General features: G+C 37.9%; 1 pseudogene; it reads left to right on the forward strand.

Annotated features, from left to right (window-relative positions):
- Positions 1-3502: 3502 nt before the first annotated feature.
- On the forward strand, positions 3503-3813 carry LOC119540299 (annotated as a pseudogene).
- Positions 3814-11628: the final 7815 nt, after the last annotated feature.

Below are 11628 nucleotides of genomic sequence, written 5' to 3' on the forward strand. Positions count from 1 at the left end.
TCATGTAATGCTCATATCAAACCTATAAGAAATCTACCATTAATGCCTACAGCATTAATATGATGCCTGGAACATCATTGTCACTTGTGACAATGTGACAACATTTGTGAATAAATGAATGAATGCATTGACATGTGGAAAATAATCACAATTTGAAAGTTTCTAGAAGGTATTTTGTCTTTCCTATATAACTTATTTTCTTTTCTCAATTTGCTTCATTAAAAGCATATGCTGCTAGAATGAGAATGCAATGACACATGATTATGTAATTACATCTTCCAGTTGTTTATTCTGTGTTTATAAGTGACCAATCACAATAGAACAAGTGACACACAGAGAACCTTCAGTATATTGGTAATCTATAGAAAGACGACATGGTAAAATCATCATCCTAGGTTTGCTTTTGCTATTTTATTCCCAAAATATGATATTCTGTTTATATAGGGTCATGATAAGAACACCTACCTTTCTTTGTTTTTCTTCCATGCCCTCTTTCCCTTTCTCTGTAGACTTAGGACTTTGTGAGTCAAATCCATGATTATTTGGCAATTGATAAACAGAAATCTTTGGGGAAGGAACCATATAGCCTTGATCTGTAATTGAATCTTCCTTGAAATTTTCTGTTAAATTGGTCCAGACTTCTCCACTATCTGCCTTCAGGCTCTGTACTAAAGTTTATCATTTTCATCAATGTTATTCCAGCTTGTGCAATTGATTCTCTGTGCAGCAGATGTAAGATTTAAATTCTTTTTGAAATGTTGGCAAATCTATATAAGAATAATATATATGTCAAATATTTTTTCTGGTTACAAAAAGTCATATCTGCTCATTGTTGAAAATTAAAATTACACAAAGGTACTTTACTGAAATTAGAAATCTCTCAACCTACCAATGATTAATATTACCATTTTGATGCATAGACTTCCTATCTTTTACTGCATGTTTTTGCATGTGTGAGTCTGTGCATGCATTTACATGTGATCATGCTGCATGTAATATTTTTAATTTAGGTTTTCCATTTAACATCATGAATACTTTCTGTTGTCACCAAATATTCTTCAAAATGATATTTAACAATTAGAAGCAATACAGTATTATACTATTTGGATAAGTTCTCCAATTTCATATTGTTCAATACATAAGTTTTTTCACCATTTGTCTTGTTTAAATAACACTCTGATAAACACTGTTATACATAAATTCCCATACCTATAATCTTCCTTTATTGGAAGTAATTTTGGGGGGACTAAATATGAGAACCATTTTATGGCTTTTGTAAAATGGACTTCAAAATTTAAAAAATTGAGCATGAGAAATACAGCTTTTCTTTAAAAACATTTCATATATACAAACAACTTCAGATATTTGCATTTCTGTTTAGATTGAAGCTCTCCTTGAATTTCAACTCTTCAAGGAGAATTTTTTTCTCTTCTTGTTCTTCTCACACACTTCCAATTCCATTGCTTGTAGAGTAATTCTCTCTGGAGATAACAATCTCCAATTTCCAGGTTATCTTGTGACTTGATGAGAATTGCCATTCTTCCACATTGTCTATCTGCTTTTGCCATTTCTCTAGAACTTTAATGTTCATAGAAAAGGTATCTGACACTAGTCCAAGCGAATTACTATTTATTCAGGTATTTCCTATGACAAAATTAAAAACAAGATCTGAATTTACCAATGTAAACATCACTCTATATTCATATATTTCTTGTTAATATAAACAAAACTAACGTGTTTTTTAATATTTTCCTAGGCACAATCAAGGTTGTATAACAGGGAACTCTGTCTGTGATCTCCATAGCAAACACTACTTTTGACAGACCTGCTGCATTTAACTGGACCTCAAGCCTTAAACTCTACACAGAAAAGGTACGGTTAATAGCCTTCTCACTTGCTTAATCATATGCTGCAAATTTATATTAACCTGCTTAGGATTTTTAATTATTTGTTCAACATGCTCTGGTCCATGTTATCCCAGCAACCAATATCACAATTTAATTGACTCAACGATTCAATAGATTCATACAATTTTTTATTGCAGTCTTTTTATGGGGTGGGAACTGGATTAAGCATTTTCACAGATGACACCTCACAATATTGTAATACATCGAGGCAGACAACATTATACCCAATTGATAGATGAAGACACAGGAGTTCAGTGAGGTTAATTAACTTGCCAAAGTCACAATTATGGAAGGGTAGAGCTATTATTTGAGCACAGGTCTTCCAACTCTAAAATCACTGCTCATTCCATTACCCTTTACACAAAAAATTTTACTCATTTTTATTTATTTATTTACAAGGAATATGCACTGAATTTTTACTCTGTCCCAGGCCCAGTGTTTGGCACTAGGAAAAGATAGTCTAGAGGGGGAGCAAATATTAATCAAAATATAACACAAATAAATATATGATTACAATAGTGAGGTGTCCATAGTGCAAAGATACATAGTCCTCTGAGAGCCTGTAAGAGAGAGATCAATCCTATAAACTAAGGAAGTGAATGAAGGAAGGCTTCCCTCAAGAAGTGGCTCTGGACCCAATATTGATTAGTTGGTAGAAATCAAGTGGGTGAATGTGGGTCTGCTCTGGTCTGCGTTCCAACTTAGCCAGGCTTGTCCATACTCTAGTAAGAGATGAGGTTCATCCTCTGCATAAATTGAGCCAGAAAGACTCTGGACTCGGATTCCAAGCCAGAGAGTGTGAGATACTAGACATAGTAAACTGAAAATCTGCCTTTCCATACCCCAACAGAGAAGGGGGAAGATTCTTCTCTGGAGAAACATTCCAGCCTTCGGGCACTAGGTGCCTGCATGAAATGGCCTGATGCACACCCGACATCCTGTGATGAAGCCCAGCATTCAATGAGTTGTGACACTACTTGTGGAATGGCAAGTTGAGTTTTAGTGCTTTAATCTTAAATATGAGTGGAGATACAAGGACCAGCAGGCATTTTAGGGAATTCTCTAATATGATATACAGGGATTAAACACCATCCCCCACCCCCAAAATACCCCCACTCTCCCCCTAAAAAAGCCCTCAGGGGAAGCAGAGAATTTTGAAAATGCTGGCAAGTCTATAATTAATCTTTTCAGGAAAACAAGAGAAGATATTGATCCAACATGTAAATAAGAATTGTATGTCAAAATAATAATTAGAAACAATTTAAAACCTTTTAGAAATCAAAAATAAAACAGGAATTAAAAATTCAATTAAAGTTCAGAGGGTAAGTTGAATAAGTGGAATAAAACAAAAAATTGGACAGTAAGTTAGAACATAAAAGATAGAGAATCTGGTTGGTACAACTGCTGCCAATAGAAGTCAAGAACAAATTAAAAAAAATTAGACAGGAGGAAAGTATCGAGGAAATAAGAGAAGAAAATGCCCAGAAATCAACCACATAAGTTCTTAGATTTAAAAAAGGGCAACTTCGTTCCAGACATGCATCACGGCGCACTGCTAACCACTGGATTTGAATCTCAGGATGGGCGGCGGTGGCATGGATGCCAGGTCTTTTCCCCCAGCCTGGCAGCTCTATCTCAAGGACCTCCACGTCTCCACCTTCAAGAACTGGCCCTTCTCAGAGGCCTGAGCCTGCACCCCGAAACGGATGGCTGAGGCCAGCTTCATCCACTGTCCCACTGAGAATGGGCCCTACTTGGCCCAGCGCTTTTTCTGCTTCAAGGAGCTGGAAGGCTGAAAGCCAGAAGACGACCCCATGCAAAAGACACCAACAGCAAGTGGAAAGAATTTGAAGAAACTACAAAGAAAGTGCACTATGTCATTGAGCAGCAGGCTGCACTGGAGTGATGCCTCTTGCCTTATCTAGCTGGTCCCAGAACCAGACCCATGGTTCTCAAGGCATATTCTCCAGTGGTACCAGCCTTTCTGGGGAACTCCTTAGCAGTGCCTTAGGAAAGAAGGACTTCAAAAACTTGGAAGTAGAAAATTGAAAACTATATTTTTGTTTTGTCTGGAAAGTGGCGCCAAAGGCTGCTTTTGTTTGTGCAGCTGGTGCTACTGAAATAGTGACAGATTCTCTCTCTCTTTTTAGTAGTTTTTGCTTTGATTCCTGGACTTACTAGGGTGAGGAGGAAGACAGAGTGTTTTTCTAGAATGGACAGCTTTGTTGTGCTGCCGCTGCCCTTCCAGGGTGTCATTCTCCATCCTGAGGTCAGATGTGCATTGTGGTTAGACAGAGAATGAAGGATGCGATTTTCAAGTTCATTTGAATAGCATTCTGAATTTATAGTGTGCTTTTCTCACCTTGGGGTCACATGCTTTGTGCACTGTCTCATTTCTGACATGCACAATGCCAGGTCTTCCTTTTACCCCATCAGATCTATGGCATTACAGCAGCCTCCCTTTGCCCCAAAGCAGACTGTAGAAAGTTGCCTCCCTTCCTGAACCTCGGAGTGTGCTGCTTGTGTCAGAGGCTCCTTGTCTCTCTTTCTGTTGGTGTCTGCCTTTTTCATCATTTAGAAGCACATGTATTTTATAACCTTAGGGTTCCATGGATGGAGACTTTGCCTCTGGAGTTGATGTTTGTGATTAGAGGCCCTTTAAAAGAACTAAAGCATGAAAGGAGGTGGGAGAGTTGGGGAGAGATAGAGGAAGAATGAAAGGTTGAGACCAAGTATAGTCAGCCTCTTGCTTTGAGGCCAGTTGAAAATAATTATTTTAGCATAATTTACCTCCAATGCAGTATTTCCCTAAACCGGATGAGGAAACTCCCCTAAATGCAAGATAAAGTATTTTCCAGAGGCCCGGCTTGCCCACTACCTTATCATCTGGCTACTTAGAAGATGCACAAGCCCCAGCACCATGCAGCCCATGGGTTAAGTCTTCCCTGGATCCCTGTTCTGGGCAAGGTGGTTTTTCATCCATGGCGGTGGATGGGGGTTGGGGTGCATGAAATACCCATGTAAAGATTTCCCAGGCTTAGTATTTCCAGCACTGAAAGTAGTTGTTTCCCATTGATGATGTGAATTAGACAGCTGATAATTCAACTGCCTTTCAACATGTGAATATCCCTAAAGGAGGGCAATGGAATACATTTTTTAAAAAAAGTGGACTGGAAAAAAATAAAAAAGGTGGGAACAATGGTGCCAATGAAGAAAACTCATTTTGAGATTTCAGAACAAAGGCAGTAAGTACAAAGTCCTCAGGTTTTCCAGAGGTAGATAACAGATTTTTTAAAAAAGAGCAAGAATTCAAGTACCACAATAATGCTCTCATAATTATAGGGATGTTGGAAGCTAGAAGACTATGGAGTGATACTAACAAAATTCTGGTGGAAAATAATTTTTAAACCAATTCTGCACCCAGCCCAACTTACACTTAAGAGTAGTGCATGTCTGCTCCGCCAGTGATGTACCTCTCAGTTCTCCCTGCTCTGCTCCCAGGGACTTTATACAGTAGGGGATGGTAAGAAAGTGTCCCCATGGGTACAGATTTCCCAATGTCTCAGGCTCCCAGGGATTCTATCCTGTCACACTAACTGACACTCAGCCTTTAAAAGTTTATTAAGGGGAGGGGTAAGATAGTGGCATAGAGAGGAGTGGAATTTACTCAGTCCCCTGGAGCAAGTAATAAACAAAAAGGAACAACTAGCAAATAATAACTACTAGGGGACAACCGTGATTGTCCACACATTGTACAACAACCTGGATTGGGAGGAATCCCTGACGTCACAGCATAGAATCTGTAAGTAAAAGCTGTGGAACTGTGCTGAGAACCCCCTCCCCCATGCTAGGGTAAGCTGCAAAACCTCACTTTGGTAGAAACTAGTAGCACTCCCTGAGTGAGTGAATATAGCTCAGCTGAGCTCCAAGTGGGGTTTTAATTAACAAATGTGGACTGCTGAATATAAGCTACAAACTCCCAACAAGCAGACAGAGGCTTTTAGTGATGACTGAACTTAAAGAACCAGAAGACTCATTTGTCCTGGGAGAGGGAGCCCAGAAGACCAGATGTTACCTCTGACTGATGAATGAAACTGGGGGGGGCTATGTACTGGCTCCAAAAGGGGGCTTTCTGTCCCTTTCTCTCTCAACCTGATGGGCTCAGAAGAGAGAGCCACAGCCATTTTCAGTTTGCAGTGCTCTGACCCAGGCAGGGGTGGAGATAACAGAGGCAGAGAGACTATTCAAATACAAATGATAACTCCCTAGGGGGTGCATCTTCTCTAAGAGTAAGGAAGTGGGGCCCAGCTTTTCCTTCAGAACCAGACCCCAGAGCCTGGGAGAATAGAGCCAAAACAAAAACTAAGGAGGCCACACCTCCTTACACCAGTTGGGAGTGACAGGCTGACAGGCATCACCTGCTGGGCAAGTTAGGAAAAGCACAGTGACTGGAAACCTCACAGGAAAGTTTGTCTTTCCTCTAAGATACACCCTGAATATAACCTCATTCTGAGACCTGAACTCATTCTGGGCAGGGAAAATCTGACTGGGATAACCAAGTGTGCCAGTTTGAATGTGTTATGTCCCCCCAAACACCATTATCTTTAATGTAATCTTGTGTGGGCAGACCTATCAGTGTTAATTAGATTGTAATTCTCTGAGTGTTTCCATGGAGATGTGCCCCACCCAGCATGGGTGATGACTGGATAATTTCCATGGAGGTGTTGGCCTGCCCATTCAGGGTCGGTCTGAATTAAATTACTGGAGAACTATATAAACTCAGACAGAAGGAGCAAGCTTGCTACAGCCAAGAGGGACACTTTGAAGAAAGCACAGGAGCTGCAGATGAGCGACATTTTGAAGATGGCCGTTGAAAGCAGACTCTTGCTCTGGAGAGGCTAAGAGAGGACAAACACCCTAAGAGCAAATAAGAGTGACATTTTTGAGGAACTGCATCCTGGAGAGGAATGTCCTGGGAGAAAGCCATTTTGAAACCAGAACTTTGGAGCAGACACCAGCCACATGCCTTCCCAGCTAACAGAGGTTTTCCAGATGCCATTGGCCATCCTCCATCCTTTGTTGATGGACACTTTATGGCCTTTAGACTGTAATTTTTTAACCAAATAAAACCCCTTTTATAAAACCCAATCAATCTTTGGTGTTTTGCATTCCAGCAGCATTAGCAAACTAGAACACCAAGGAAACCAGATGCCTAGACAACAGAAAACTACAATCTATACTAGGAAAAATGGAGCTATGGTCCAGTCAAATGAACAAACATGCCTCAATCAAGATACAGTTGATATATTGTTTCACTTTAATGAAACAATCTATTAAAGATTTTCAAAGAAATATTCTAAATCAAATAAAAAAACAAATCAGTTCAGGGAAAATATAATGAGATGAAAGCTTTGAAGGCTGTAAAGAAAACACTGGGCGAACATAAGGTAAGAATTGAACAAACTGGCAGAATCTATGCAAATGAAAGCTACAACACAAGAGATGAAAAACACAATGGAGACATACAATAGCAGATCTCAAGAGGTGAAGAAAACACTCAGGAGCTGGAGAACAAGACACCTGAAATCTGACAAACAAAAGAACAGATATGGAAAAGAATGGAAAAATATGAGCAACGTCTCAGGGAATTGAATGACAAAATGAAGCACATGAATGTATGTGTCATGGGTGTCCCAGAAGGAGAAGAGAAGGGAAAAGGGGCAGAACAGTAATAAAGGAAATAACCAATGAAAATTTTCCATCTCTTATGAAAGCCAAAATTACAGATCCAAGAAGCACAGCATACCCCAAACCCCAAACAGAATGGATCTGAATAGACCTACGCCAAGACACTTCTAATAATCATATTATCAAATGTCAAAGACAAAGAGGGAATCCTGAAAGCAGCAAGAGAAAAATGATCTGTCACATACAAAAGAAACTTGATAAGACTATGTGTGGATTTCTCAGTAAAAATCATGGAGGCAAGAAGGAAATGGTGTGATATATTTGAGATACTGAAAGAGAAAAACCACCAACCAAGAACCCTATATCCAGCAAAACTGTCCCTCCTATATGATGGAGAGTTTAAAATATTCTCTGACAAACAGATAATGAGAGAGTTTGTGAACAAGATACCCATGCTACAGGAAATACTAAAGGGAGCACTATAGACAGGTAGGAAAAGACAGGAGTGAGGTTTGAAACACAATTTTGGGTGATGGTAGCACAGCAATATAAGCACACTGAACAAAGTTGACTGTGAATATAGTTGAAAGAGGAAGGTTAGGAACATGTGGGACACCAGAAGGAAAGAGGAAAGATAAAGACTGGGACTGTATAACTCAGTGAAACCTAGAGTGCTCACAATTGTGATAAAATGTACAAATATGTTTTTACATGAAGGAACACATATGAATGTCAACCTTGCAAGGTGTAAAAAATAAGGTGGTATTGGAGAAAAATTCAGTCAATGCAAACTAGAGGCTATAGTTGACAGAAACTTTGTATTATGCTTCCTTTAATGTAACAAAGGCAATATACCAAAGCTAAATGCATGTGAGAGGGGGACATAAGGGAGGGGTATGGGACTCTTGGCATTGGTGATGTTAATTTCATTCTATCTTTCCTTACTTTGCTTTTTAGCTGTCATATTTTTCTTTTTCTTTTTCTTTTTCTTTTGTCTCTCTACCTTCTTTGACTGTTCCTCCTTTTTTGTGGAAGAAATGGAGATGTCCTTATATAGATAATGGTGATGGTGGTAAATCATAAATATGTAACTACACAGGGAACCATCAATTGTTTACTTAGAAGGGAAAGTAGGGTGGGTAAACAAAGCCATCTTAAAAACTGAAAGAATGGATTGATGAAGAAATATTGAGGGCACTACATTGAGTGAAATAAGAACATATATTGAGTGACATAAGGACAAATATTTCATGGTCTCACTGATATGAACTAATTATAATATGTAAACTTACAGACATGAACTTCAAGTTAGCAGGATATAGAATGAAGCTAAAGAATGGGGAGCAGTTGCTTATTATGAGCAGAATGTGCAAGTAGGTTGAACCTAAGTGTTTGGAAGCAGACAGAGGTGATGGTAGCACATTATTGTGAGAATAACTAACAGTGCTGCATGGTGTGTGAATGTGGTGGAAAGGGGAAGCTTAGAGTCACCAAAAGGAAAGTTAGAAGTTAAAAGATGGGAATGCATAAAACAGTGACTCTTGTGGTGGACAATTTCTGTGATTAACTGTACAAATATGAGAAAAATCTTTCATGAACTAGAACAAATTTATGGTACTATAACTAGAAGCTAATAATAGATGGGTATACAGGGAAATAATATGTCTATTGCAAACTATGTACTACAGTTGACAGTATTTTAACATTCTTTCATCAACAGTAACAAATGCAGTATACCAATACTATGAGTCAATAATGGAGGGGGGTGGTTGGGGGTAGGGGAGGAATTGTGTTTTCTTTTTTGTGTTTACTTCTTTTCTGGAGTAATGAAAATGTTCTAAAAATTGGAAAAAAATTAATTTTGCTGATGGATGCACAGCTGTGTGATGGTACCGTGGGCAATTGACTCTGCACTTTAGAACTTTGGATAATTGTATGGTATGTGAACAATCTCAATAAAATTAAATTTTAAAAAAAGAATGTATGATTTAAAAAAATTACAGAAGTAGAAATATTATGCTCATACAAATATGATACAATCTACAGATATAGTTAAATTGAATTAAACTGAATAAGTGCTTGTAAAATAAGTTCATTAAAATTTCAGGTTTTTCTTCTTACCAATTTTACTGTAAACACCTTCTCCTCCCATGTCCCGCCTGAGGTGAAATGGTTTGTGTATCTTTTATCAGTTCACTTGGAATTCAGTGCACTTGGTTTCCTTGGAAATTTAGCTATTTTTTTGGCTCAAAACACATTACGATTTTGGAGATTATCATCCCTTTTCTTGTTGTTAGGTTGGGAATGACTGTCTCTTGTAGATTTCTGTCTCCTAAGGAAAACTCATATAATGGATTTTAATTTCAATGCTTACATAATTTATTTTTGAGTTCTCTATGGTTGGTTTTCAAATGTAGCTGGTCCTTTTAGTAGTTACCTGTTCTCATTTTGTTTAAACGTATCATAAAATGATTTATTCTATACCTGATGATGCTAATGTCTGTGGTCTTTCTGATCTAATTTTGTTGTTTACTCTTTCTGCTGGCTTTCATGTTATGTTTTATGACTCCTTGTTGCAAGCTCAGTCTTAATTCACTATTAAACTTGGGAATTTGAGGATCTAAATGAGGACACCTTTATTCAATGACAATTTGGTTTTCATTTTCTGCCTGTTAAAGACACTTAGTCTCTTTTGAAAGGTACAGCTCCTTATCCTTGCAATGGGCCCTAGGTTTAATCTTCCACTGCAATGCTATGATTGATATTTTCCCTCAGATTTCTTTTTTCTTCTCTTTTCTTCTCTTTTCCTTTCTTTTCTTTTCTTTTCTTTTCTTTTCTCTTCTCTTCTCTTCTCTTCTCTTCTCTTCTCTTCTCTTCTCTTCTATTTTCCTTTCCTTTCTTTTCTTTTCTTCTCTTTTCTCACAGCTCAGGCTTAGTCCCCAGTTCACTTCATTATTTTTTTCCCATTGTTTGCCCTTAGAGAAGTCTCTAACTCCTAGAAGTCCAGAAATTAATTAAGAGATATTTTGGCATGAATCAAAAAATTGAGTGGGCCCTACTCTTCTCTGTGACTGGAAAAGATGTCCTTCTCATTCTTCTATTTTTCTTTCTAGTGCTAAAGGGTAGCTTTGAATGAGAATTTGTGAGGCTAGATGTTATTTTGTTCATAGTACCTGTATGAGGTATGGTAATGCCAGATAGAGCCTGGAATAGTTTGAAAGATTTAATATACTCACAGTTCCCTGTGAGTAACTAATTGGGTTTTATTATAAATAGAAAAAAAAAAAAAGGAAAATGTAGTAAATAGACCAATCCTGAATAAAGTTGAAGATTTAAATACATAGAGAAATTATTTTAAGGGATATTAAAAGTAAGTAATTGACTGTACATCACTCATGGAATTTATACCCTAAGGTCAAATGAATTGGAAAAAAATCATAAACTATTTTCAGAAATCATTTTATTAATATCATTATAATGGTATATTAATTCTAAAAGTATGCACGTACATATACACAAAAACCTTCACGCATATGGGCAAGAAATTGTGTTAATATCATTAGTGTATTTGTTTCTTACTGCTGCTGTAACAAATTCCTACAAACTTAGAAGCTTAAAACAAAACAAACTGTATTACAGCTCTGGAGGCTCTATGGGAGAAAATGTTTCCTCACCTTTTCCAGCTTCTAGAAACTGCTTATATTCATTGTCTCATGGCCCCATCCTCTTCAAAACAAGCAGTGAAACACCTTTCAGTCTCTCTTTCTCTGCCCTTCTGTTTCCATTGCCTCACTGCTTTCTGTGTGTCTGAGCCATCTGCCTCTCTCTTATAAGGACCTTGTGATTACATTGTGCCCACTTGGGTAAACCAAGGAAATTCTCCCCATCTCAAGATCTTTAAATTAATCATGTCTGAAAAATCTCTTTTGTCATGCATAGTAACATATTCACAGGTTATGGGGATTAGGACATAGGCTTCCTTGGGTGATGGGGGTGGGCATTATCCAGTTTGCCATAATGAGGAACTAAGGTT

Source organism: Choloepus didactylus, chromosome 7 (genome assembly GCF_015220235.1).
Source record: "Choloepus didactylus isolate mChoDid1 chromosome 7, mChoDid1.pri, whole genome shotgun sequence".
Lineage (NCBI taxonomy): Eukaryota > Metazoa > Chordata > Mammalia > Pilosa > Megalonychidae > Choloepus > Choloepus didactylus.